Below are 10,793 nucleotides of genomic sequence, written 5' to 3' on the forward strand. Positions count from 1 at the left end.
CAGCATCGTAAGTCGAGGACCTGTTTAGAGAGAGCCCAACATAGAGCCGAGAAGATGGAGCGCGCTCAGCGTCCCTAACCCTTACCAGTAAGGTAACAAGGACCAGGCTTAGGTAATATGGGACAAAGGCAACGGCAACCTCGACAATCCGGGTTGTTATCTGCTCTCACCGGCGGCCCAGCTCGCAACCTGCCGAGATGGAGGACGCCTACGAAGACCGGTCGGTCGGTCGGGGCAGAATCGTAAGTCGAGGACCTGTTTAGAGAGAGCCCAACATAGAGCCGAGAAGATGGAGCGCGCTCATCGTCCCTAACCCTTACCAGTAAGGTATCAAGGACCAGGCTTAGGTAATATGGGACAAAGGCAACGGCAACCTCGACAATCCGGGTTGTTATCTGCTCTCACCGGCGGCCCAGCTCGCAACCTGCCGAGATGGAGGACGCCTACGAAGACCGGTCGGTCGGTCGGGGCAGAATCGTAAGTCGAGGACCTGTTTAGAGAGAGCCCAACATAGAGCCGAGAAGATGGAGCGCGCTCATCGTCCCTAACCCTTACCAGTAAGGTATCAAGGACCAGGCTTAGGTAATATGGGACAAAGGCAACGGCAACCTCGACAATCCGGGTTAACTGCTCTCACCGACGGCCCAGCTCGCAACCTGCCGAGATGAAGGATGCCTACGAAGACCGGTCGGTCTTAAGTCGAGGACCTGTTTAGAGAGAGCCCAACATAGAGCCGAGAAGATGGAGCGCGCTCAGCGTCCCTAACCCTTACCAGTAAGGTAACAAGGACCAGGCTTAGGTAATATGGGACAAAGGCAACGACAACCTCGACAATCCGGGTTAACTGCTCTCTCCGGCGGCCCAGCTCGCAAAGTGCCGAGGAGGACGCCTTTGTCGCCCACGGGGAACCGAGGCCGCTTTCCCGGCGGCTTAGCGGCTCCACATGGGATGGGGCCGCCCCCCTCCGGAGAGGGGGGGAGGGAAGCCACCGTGGAGCCGCGTGTGGCTTGCATGCGGGAGCCACGCCGACACTTCCAGCCTCGGGCGAGGCGGAAGACGGCTTTGGACTACTTGCGAGAAACAACCGTGCCCCATGCGCGGGTGCGCCTGGGAGCACCTCGGCTAGAGAGGCCCTTGCGAGCAGCGGACATACGGGGGCGGTCACTGCCTCCCCGTCGTTTAAAGCTTTCTCTCGTGCCTCGGGCTCCGGCGACACCAGCGCACTCTCGGACGCCTTTTAGAGTGATAGCAGCAGCACTGAGCAAACGCACCTCGCGGGAGCGAGAGGTACCGGCACCCGCCTTTAGCAGGACCGCCGGGCTTTTTGGGACACCGGCCGTAGGTGGCCGGGGGCGAAACAGACCCGGACGGTGTGGGAGGAAGACGCGCTCGCCGTAACCGACAGGGCTCCAAAGCACTGCCGAGCGAGTGGTCCCTCCGCCGCCGGGTCGCGGGGAGCCAGATCGATCTGAGGAGTCTTGGACAAATTCCAAAGACTCAAACGGCGCGGGAGCACGTGCTCCTCTCACAGCTTAACGACAGGTGGCAGAGGCCGACGGGGACTTCCAGGAGGCCGGCATGACGTGCCACTACATACCGGTCACACCATGGAAGTCCTTCTCGGGTTGGACCAGGTGCAGCTCCCGCTAGAACGTGCAGCACGTCCTCCTTCACGGTACTCTCGGTTGGACTCGCCAACGTGGCCGAGCTCCTACAACTGCTGGTCGGCCTGGGACTCCAGAAAGAATGCACCAAAGTTCTTTCGTGGAAGTCCAGGTGCACCGGACCGACCAGCCAACGAGGCCGACGGGGACTTCCAGGAGGCCGGCATGACGTGCCACTACATACCGGTCACACCATGGAAGTCCTTCTCGGCCACAAACGGTTAGGACTTCCCGCTAGGAAGAACCGTAGGGACTTGGAACGCGGAGCAGAAATGCCCTCTCACAGGATTTCAGGTGAAGGAGATATTCGCACCCCTAAAAGTGTCACCACCTCAAATACACCGGGGTAAGGTGCCAACTTACCCGGGCTCCTGGAACTGCTGCCCGGCTGAAGCCCAAAATAAAAACCTCATAGGGTTTTTCCTCCAAAACGTCAATGAAGACAGACCTGCCAGCCAGGCCGACGGGGACTTCCAGGAGGCCGGCATGACGTGCCACTACATACCGGTCACACCATGGAAGTCCTTCTCGGGTTGGACCAGGTGCAGCTCCCGCTAGAACGTGCAGCACGTCCTCCTTCACGGTACTCTCGGTTGGACTCGCCAACGTGGCCGAGCTCCTACAACTGCTGGTCGGCCTGGGACTCCAGAAAGAATGCACCAAAGTTCTTTCGTGGAAGTCCAGGTGCACCGGACCGACCAGCCAACGAGGCCGACGGGGACTTCCAGGAGGCCGGCATGACGTGCCACTACATACCGGTCACACCATGGAAGTCCTTCTCGGCCACAAACGGTTAGGACTTCCCGCTAGGAAGAACCGTAGGGACTTGGAACGCGGAGCAGAAATGCCCTCTCACAGGATTTCAGGTGAAGGAGATATTCGCACCCCTAAAAGTGTCACCACCTCAAATACACCGGGGTAAGGTGCCAACTTACCCGGGCTCCTGGAACTGCTGCCCGGCTGAAGCCCAAAATAAAAACCTCATAGGGTTTTTCCTCCAAAACGTCAATGAAGACAGACCTGCCAGCCAGGCCGACGGGGACTTCCAGGAGGCCGGCATGACGTGCCACTACATACCGGTCACACCATGGAAGTCCTTCTCGGGTTGGACCAGGTGCAGCTCCCGCTAGAACGTGCAGCACGTCCTCCTTCACGGTACTCTCGGTTGGACTCGCCAACGTGGCCGAGCTCCTACAACTGCTGGTCGGCCTGGGACTCCAGAAAGAATGCACCAAAGTTCTTTCGTGGAAGTCCAGGTGCACCGGACCGACCAGCCAACGAGGCCGACGGGGACTTCCAGGAGGCCGGCATGACGTGCCACTACATACCGGTCACACCATGGAAGTCCTTCTCGGCCACAAACGGTTAGGACTTCCCGCTAGGAAGAACCGTAGGGACTTGGAACGCGGAGCAGAAATGCCCTCTCACAGGATTTCAGGTGAAGGAGATATTCGCACCCCTAAAAGTGTCACCACCTCAAATACACCGGGGTAAGGTGCCAACTTACCCGGGCTCCTGGAACTGCTGCCCGGCTGAAGCCCAAAATAAAAACCTCATAGGGTTTTTCCTCCAAAACGTCAATGAAGACAGACCTGCCAGCCAGGCCGACGGGGACTTCCAGGAGGCCGGCATGACGTGCCACTACATACCGGTCACACCATGGAAGTCCTTCTCGGGTTGGACCAGGTGCAGCTCCCGCTAGAACGTGCAGCACGTCCTCCTTCACGGTACTCTCGGTTGGACTCGCCAACGTGGCCGAGCTCCTACAACTGCTGGTCGGCCTGGGACTCCAGAAAGAATGCACCAAAGTTCTTTCGTGGAAGTCCAGGTGCACCGGACCGACCAGCCAACGAGGCCGACGGGGACTTCCAGGAGGCCGGCATGACGTGCCACTACATACCGGTCACACCATGGAAGTCCTTCTCGGCCACAAACGGTTAGGACTTCCCGCTAGGAAGAACCGTAGGGACTTGGAACGCGGAGCAGAAATGCCCTCTCACAGGATTTCAGGTGAAGGAGATATTCGCACCCCTAAAAGTGTCACCACCTCAAATACACCGGGGTAAGGTGCCAACTTACCCGGGCTCCTGGAACTGCTGCCCGGCTGAAGCCCAAAATAAAAACCTCATAGGGTTTTTCCTCCAAAACGTCAATGAAGACAGACCTGCCAGCCAGGCCGACGGGGACTTCCAGGAGGCCGGCATGACGTGCCACTACATACCGGTCACACCATGGAAGTCCTTCTCGGGTTGGACCAGGTGCAGCTCCCGCTAGAACGTGCAGCACGTCCTCCTTCACGGTACTCTCGGTTGGACTCGCCAACGTGGCCGAGCTCCTACAACTGCTGGTCGGCCTGGGACTCCAGAAAGAATGCACCAAAGTTCTTTCGTGGAAGTCCAGGTGCACCGGACCGACCAGCCAACGAGGCCGACGGGGACTTCCAGGAGGCCGGCATGACGTGCCACTACATACCGGTCACACCATGGAAGTCCTTCTCGGCCACAAACGGTTAGGACTTCCCGCTAGGAAGAACCGTAGGGACTTGGAACGCGGAGCAGAAATGCCCTCTCACAGGATTTCAGGTGAAGGAGATATTCGCACCCCTAAAAGTGTCACCACCTCAAATACACCGGGGTAAGGTGCCAACTTACCCGGGCTCCTGGAACTGCTGCCCGGCTGAAGCCCAAAATAAAAACCTCATAGGGTTTTTCCTCCAAAACGTCAATGAAGACAGACCTGCCAGCCAGGCCGACGGGGACTTCCAGGAGGCCGGCATGACGTGCCACTACATACCGGTCACACCATGGAAGTCCTTCTCGGGTTGGACCAGGTGCAGCTCCCGCTAGAACGTGCAGCACGTCCTCCTTCACGGTACTCTCGGTTGGACTCGCCAACGTGGCCGAGCTCCTACAACTGCTGGTCGGCCTGGGACTCCAGAAAGAATGCACCAAAGTTCTTTCGTGGAAGTCCAGGTGCACCGGACCGACCAGCCAACGAGGCCGACGGGGACTTCCAGGAGGCCGGCATGACGTGCCACTACATACCGGTCACACCATGGAAGTCCTTCTCGGCCACAAACGGTTAGGACTTCCCGCTAGGAAGAACCGTAGGGACTTGGAACGCGGAGCAGAAATGCCCTCTCACAGGATTTCAGGTGAAGGAGATATTCGCACCCCTAAAAGTGTCACCACCTCAAATACACCGGGGTAAGGTGCCAACTTACCCGGGCTCCTGGAACTGCTGCCCGGCTGAAGCCCAAAATAAAAACCTCATAGGGTTTTTCCTCCAAAACGTCAATGAAGACAGACCTGCCAGCCAGGCCGACGGGGACTTCCAGGAGGCCGGCATGACGTGCCACTACATACCGGTCACACCATGGAAGTCCTTCTCGGGTTGGACCAGGTGCAGCTCCCGCTAGAACGTGCAGCACGTCCTCCTTCACGGTACTCTCGGTTGGACTCGCCAACGTGGCCGAGCTCCTACAACTGCTGGTCGGCCTGGGACTCCAGAAAGAATGCACCAAAGTTCTTTCGTGGAAGTCCAGGTGCACCGGACCGACCAGCCAACGAGGCCGACGGGGACTTCCAGGAGGCCGGCATGACGTGCCACTACATACCGGTCACACCATGGAAGTCCTTCTCGGCCACAAACGGTTAGGACTTCCCGCTAGGAAGAACCGTAGGGACTTGGAACGCAGAGCAGAAATGCCCTCTCACAGGATTTCAGGTGAAGGAGATATTCGCACCCCTAAAAGTGTCACCACCTCAAATACACCGGGGTAAGGTGCCAACTTACCCGGGCTCCTGGAACTGCTGCCCGGCTGAAGCCCAAAATAAAAACCTCATAGGGTTTTTCCTCCAAAACGTCAATGAAGACAGACCTGCCAGCCAGGCCGACGGGGACTTCCAGGAGGCCGGCATGACGTGCCACTACATACCGGTCACACCATGGAAGTCCTTCTCGGGTTGGACCAGGTGCAGCTCCCGCTAGAACGTGCAGCACGTCCTCCTTCACGGTACTCTCGGTTGGACTCGCCAACGTGGCCGAGCTCCTACAACTGCTGGTCGGCCTGGGACTCCAGAAAGAATGCACCAAAGTTCTTTCGTGGAAGTCCAGGTGCACCGGACCGACCAGCCAACGAGGCCGACGGGGACTTCCAGGAGGCCGGCATGACGTGCCACTACATACCGGTCACACCATGGAAGTCCTTCTCGGCCACAAACGGTTAGGACTTCCCGCTAGGAAGAACCGTAGGGACTTGGAACGCGGAGCAGAAATGCCCTCTCACAGGATTTCAGGTGAAGGAGATATTCGCACCCCTAAAAGTGTCACCACCTCAAATACACCGGGGTAAGGTGCCAACTTACCCGGGCTCCTGGAACTGCTGCCCGGCTGAAGCCCAAAATAAAAACCTCATAGGGTTTTTCCTCCAAAACGTCAATGAAGACAGACCTGCCAGCCAGGCCGACGGGGACTTCCAGGAGGCCGGCATGACGTGCCACTACATACCGGTCACACCATGGAAGTCCTTCTCGGGTTGGACCAGGTGCAGCTCCCGCTAGAACGTGCAGCACGTCCTCCTTCACGGTACTCTCGGTTGGACTCGCCAACGTGGCCGAGCTCCTACAACTGCTGGTCGGCCTGGGACTCCAGAAAGAATGCACCAAAGTTCTTTCGTGGAAGTCCAGGTGCACCGGACCGACCAGCCAACGAGGCCGACGGGGACTTCCAGGAGGCCGGCATGACGTGCCACTACATACCGGTCACACCATGGAAGTCCTTCTCGGCCACAAACGGTTAGGACTTCCCGCTAGGAAGAACCGTAGGGACTTGGAACGCGGAGCAGAAATGCCCTCTCACAGGATTTCAGGTGAAGGAGATATTCGCACCCCTAAAAGTGTCACCACCTCAAATACACCGGGGTAAGGTGCCAACTTACCCGGGCTCCTGGAACTGCTGCCCGGCTGAAGCCCAAAATAAAAACCTCATAGGGTTTTTCCTCCAAAACGTCAATGAAGACAGACCTGCCAGCCAGGCCGACGGGGACTTCCAGGAGGCCGGCATGACGTGCCACTACATACCGGTCACACCATGGAAGTCCTTCTCGGGTTGGACCAGGTGCAGCTCCCGCTAGAACGTGCAGCACGTCCTCCTTCACGGTACTCTCGGTTGGACTCGCCAACGTGGCCGAGCTCCTACAACTGCTGGTCGGCCTGGGACTCCAGAAAGAATGCACCAAAGTTCTTTCGTGGAAGTCCAGGTGCACCGGACCGACCAGCCAACGAGGCCGACGGGGACTTCCAGGAGGCCGGCATGACGTGCCACTACATACCGGTCACACCATGGAAGTCCTTCTCGGCCACAAACGGTTAGGACTTCCCGCTAGGAAGAACCGTAGGGACTTGGAACGCGGAGCAGAAATGCCCTCTCACAGGATTTCAGGTGAAGGAGATATTCGCACCCCTAAAAGTGTCACCACCTCAAATACACCGGGGTAAGGTGCCAACTTACCCGGGCTCCTGGAACTGCTGCCCGGCTGAAGCCCAAAATAAAAACCTCATAGGGTTTTTCCTCCAAAACGTCAATGAAGACAGACCTGCCAGCCAGGCCGACGGGGACTTCCAGGAGGCCGGCATGACGTGCCACTACATACCGGTCACACCATGGAAGTCCTTCTCGGGTTGGACCAGGTGCAGCTCCCGCTAGAACGTGCAGCACGTCCTCCTTCACGGTACTCTCGGTTGGACTCGCCAACGTGGCCGAGCTCCTACAACTGCTGGTCGGCCTGGGACTCCAGAAAGAATGCACCAAAGTTCTTTCGTGGAAGTCCAGGTGCACCGGACCGACCAGCCAACGAGGCCGACGGGGACTTCCAGGAGGCCGGCATGACGTGCCACTACATACCGGTCACACCATGGAAGTCCTTCTCGGCCACAAACGGTTAGGACTTCCCGCTAGGAAGAACCGTAGGGACTTGGAACGCGGAGCAGAAATGCCCTCTCACAGGATTTCAGGTGAAGGAGATATTCGCACCCCTAAAAGTGTCACCACCTCAAATACACCGGGGTAAGGTGCCAACTTACCCGGGCTCCTGGAACTGCTGCCCGGCTGAAGCCCAAAATAAAAACCTCATAGGGTTTTTCCTCCAAAACGTCAATGAAGACAGACCTGCCAGCCAGGCCGACGGGGACTTCCAGGAGGCCGGCATGACGTGCCACTACATACCGGTCACACCATGGAAGTCCTTCTCGGGTTGGACCAGGTGCAGCTCCCGCTAGAACGTGCAGCACGTCCTCCTTCACGGTACTCTCGGTTGGACTCGCCAACGTGGCCGAGCTCCTACAACTGCTGGTCGGCCTGGGACTCCAGAAAGAATGCACCAAAGTTCTTTCGTGGAAGTCCAGGTGCACCGGACCGACCAGCCAACGAGGCCGACGGGGACTTCCAGGAGGCCGGCATGACGTGCCACTACATACCGGTCACACCATGGAAGTCCTTCTCGGCCACAAACGGTTAGGACTTCCCGCTAGGAAGAACCGTAGGGACTTGGAACGCGGAGCAGAAATGCCCTCTCACAGGATTTCAGGTGAAGGAGATATTCGCACCCCTAAAAGTGTCACCACCTCAAATACACCGGGGTAAGGTGCCAACTTACCCGGGCTCCTGGAACTGCTGCCCGGCTGAAGCCCAAAATAAAAACCTCATAGGGTTTTTCCTCCAAAACGTCAATGAAGACAGACCTGCCAGCCAGGCCGACGGGGACTTCCAGGAGGCCGGCATGACGTGCCACTACATACCGGTCACACCATGGAAGTCCTTCTCGGCCACGAACGGTTAGGACTTCCCGCTAGGAAGAACCGTTAGGACTTGGAACGCGGAGCAGAAATGCCCTCTCACAGGATTTCAGGTGAAGGAGATATTTGCACCCCTAAAAGTGTCACCACCTCAAATACACCGGGGTAAGGTGCCAAAGTACCCGGGCTCCTGGAACTGCTGCCCGGCTGAGGCCCAAAATAAAAACCTCATAGGGTTTTTTCTCCAAAACGTCAATGAAGACAGACCTGCGAGCGAGGCCGACCGGGACTTCCAGGAGGCCGGCAGGAGGTGTCACTACCTACCGGTCACACCATGGAAGTCCTTCCCGGCTTGGAACGGGAGCAGCTCCCGTTTGTACTTCCTATTTCACGGCTTTCGGTAGGAGTTGCCGAGGTGGCCGAGCTCCTGCAACTGCAGGTCGGCTTGGGACTTCAGAAAATACCATAAAAAAAAAAAGTTTTTTTTATTATGAAGGTAAAACACACAGCGGGACCGAGACGCGAGCCAGGCCGACGGGGACTTCCAGGAGGTCGGCATGAGGTGGCCGCGCCTACCGCTCTTGCCCTGGAAGTCCGCCGAGGACCGCAGGGCGCTACGGAGCTCGTAAACTGCTGCCCCCGGGCTGGCACGGCTTCCCCATGGCTCCTCTATCCCCCCACGGGTGCAATAGGCAGGCACACGCCGCTCGTACACCGAGGTGGCTCCCGGCCGCTTTCGGTAGGAGTCACCGAGGTGGCCTTGCTCGTGCAAATGCAGGTGGGCTTGGGGCTTCCGAAAATACCATAAAAAAAAAAAGTTTTTTTATTAAGAAGGTAAAAAAAAAACCAGCGGGACCGACCCGCGAGCTAGGCCGACGGGGACTTCCAGGAGGTCGGCATGAGGTGGAGGCTCCTACCGCTCTTGCCCTGGAAGTCCTCAGAGGACCGCGGGCGCTGTGGAGCTCCCACAAGGAAGCTGCCGGCATGCAGCAGCTCCCACGGGGCCCCTCTATCCCCCCACGGGTGCAATAGGCAGGCACACGCCGCTCGTACACCGAGGTGGCTCCCGGCCGCTTTCGGTAGGAGTCACCGAGGTGGCCTTGCTCGTGCAAATGCAGGTGGGCTTGGGGCTTCCGAAAATACCATAAAAAAAAAAAGATTTTTTTATTAAGAAGGTAAAAAAAAAACCAGCGGGACCGACCCGCGAGCTAGGCCGACGGGGACTTCCAGGAGGTCGGCATGAGGTGGAGGCTCCTACCGCTCTTGCCCTGGAAGTCCTCAGAGGACCGCGGGCGCTGTGGAGCTCCCACAAGGAAGCTGCCGGCATGCAGCAGCTCCCACGGGGCCCCTCTATCCCCCCACGGGTGCAATAGGCAGGCACACGCCGCTCGTACACCGAGGTGGCTCCCGGCCGCTTTCGGTAGGAGTCACCGAGGTGGCCTTGCTCGTGCAAATGCAGGTGGGCTTGGGGCTTCCGAAAATACCATAAAAAAAAAAAGATTTTTTTATTAAGAAGGTAAAAAAAAAAACAGCGGGACCGACCCGCGAGCTAGGCCGACGGGGACTTCCAGGAGGTCGGCATGAGGTGGAGGCTCCTACCGCTCTTGCCCTGGAAGTCCTCAGAGGACCGCGGGCGCTGTGGAGCTCCCACAAGGAAGCTGCCGGCATGCAGCAGCTCCCACGGGGCCCCTCTATCCCCCCACGGGTGCAATAGGCAGGCACACGCCGCTCGTACACCGAGGTGGCTCCCGGCCGCTTTCGGTAGGAGTCACCGAGGTGGCCTTGCTCGTGCAAATGCAGGTGGGCTTGGGGCTTCCGAAAATACCATAAAAAAAAAAAGATTTTTTTATTAAGAAGGTAAAAAAAAAAACAGCGGGACCGACCCGCGAGCTAGGCCGACGGGGACTTCCAGGAGGTCGGCATGAGGTGGAGGCTCCTACCGCTCTTGCCCTGGAAGTCCTCAGAGGACCGCGGGCGCTGTGGAGCTCCCACAAGGAAGCTGCCGGCATGCAGCAGCTCCCACGGGGCCCCTCTATCCCCCCACGGGTGCAATAGGCAGGCACACGCCGCTCGTACACCGAGGTGGCTCCCGGCCGCTTTCGGTAGGAGTCACCGAGGTGGCCTTGCTCGTGCAAATGCAGGTGGGCTTGGGGCTTCCGAAAATACCATAAAAAAAAAAAGATTTTTTTATTAAGAAGGTAAAAAAAAAACCAGCGGGACCGACCCGCGAGCTAGGCCGACGGGGACTTCCAGGAGGTCGGCATGAGGTGGAGGCTCCTACCGCTCTTGCCCTGGAAGTCCTCAGAGGACCGCGGGCGCTGTGGAGCTCCCACAA

Source organism: Rhinoderma darwinii, chromosome 3 (genome assembly GCF_050947455.1).
Source record: "Rhinoderma darwinii isolate aRhiDar2 chromosome 3, aRhiDar2.hap1, whole genome shotgun sequence".
NCBI lineage: Eukaryota > Metazoa > Chordata > Amphibia > Anura > Rhinodermatidae > Rhinoderma > Rhinoderma darwinii.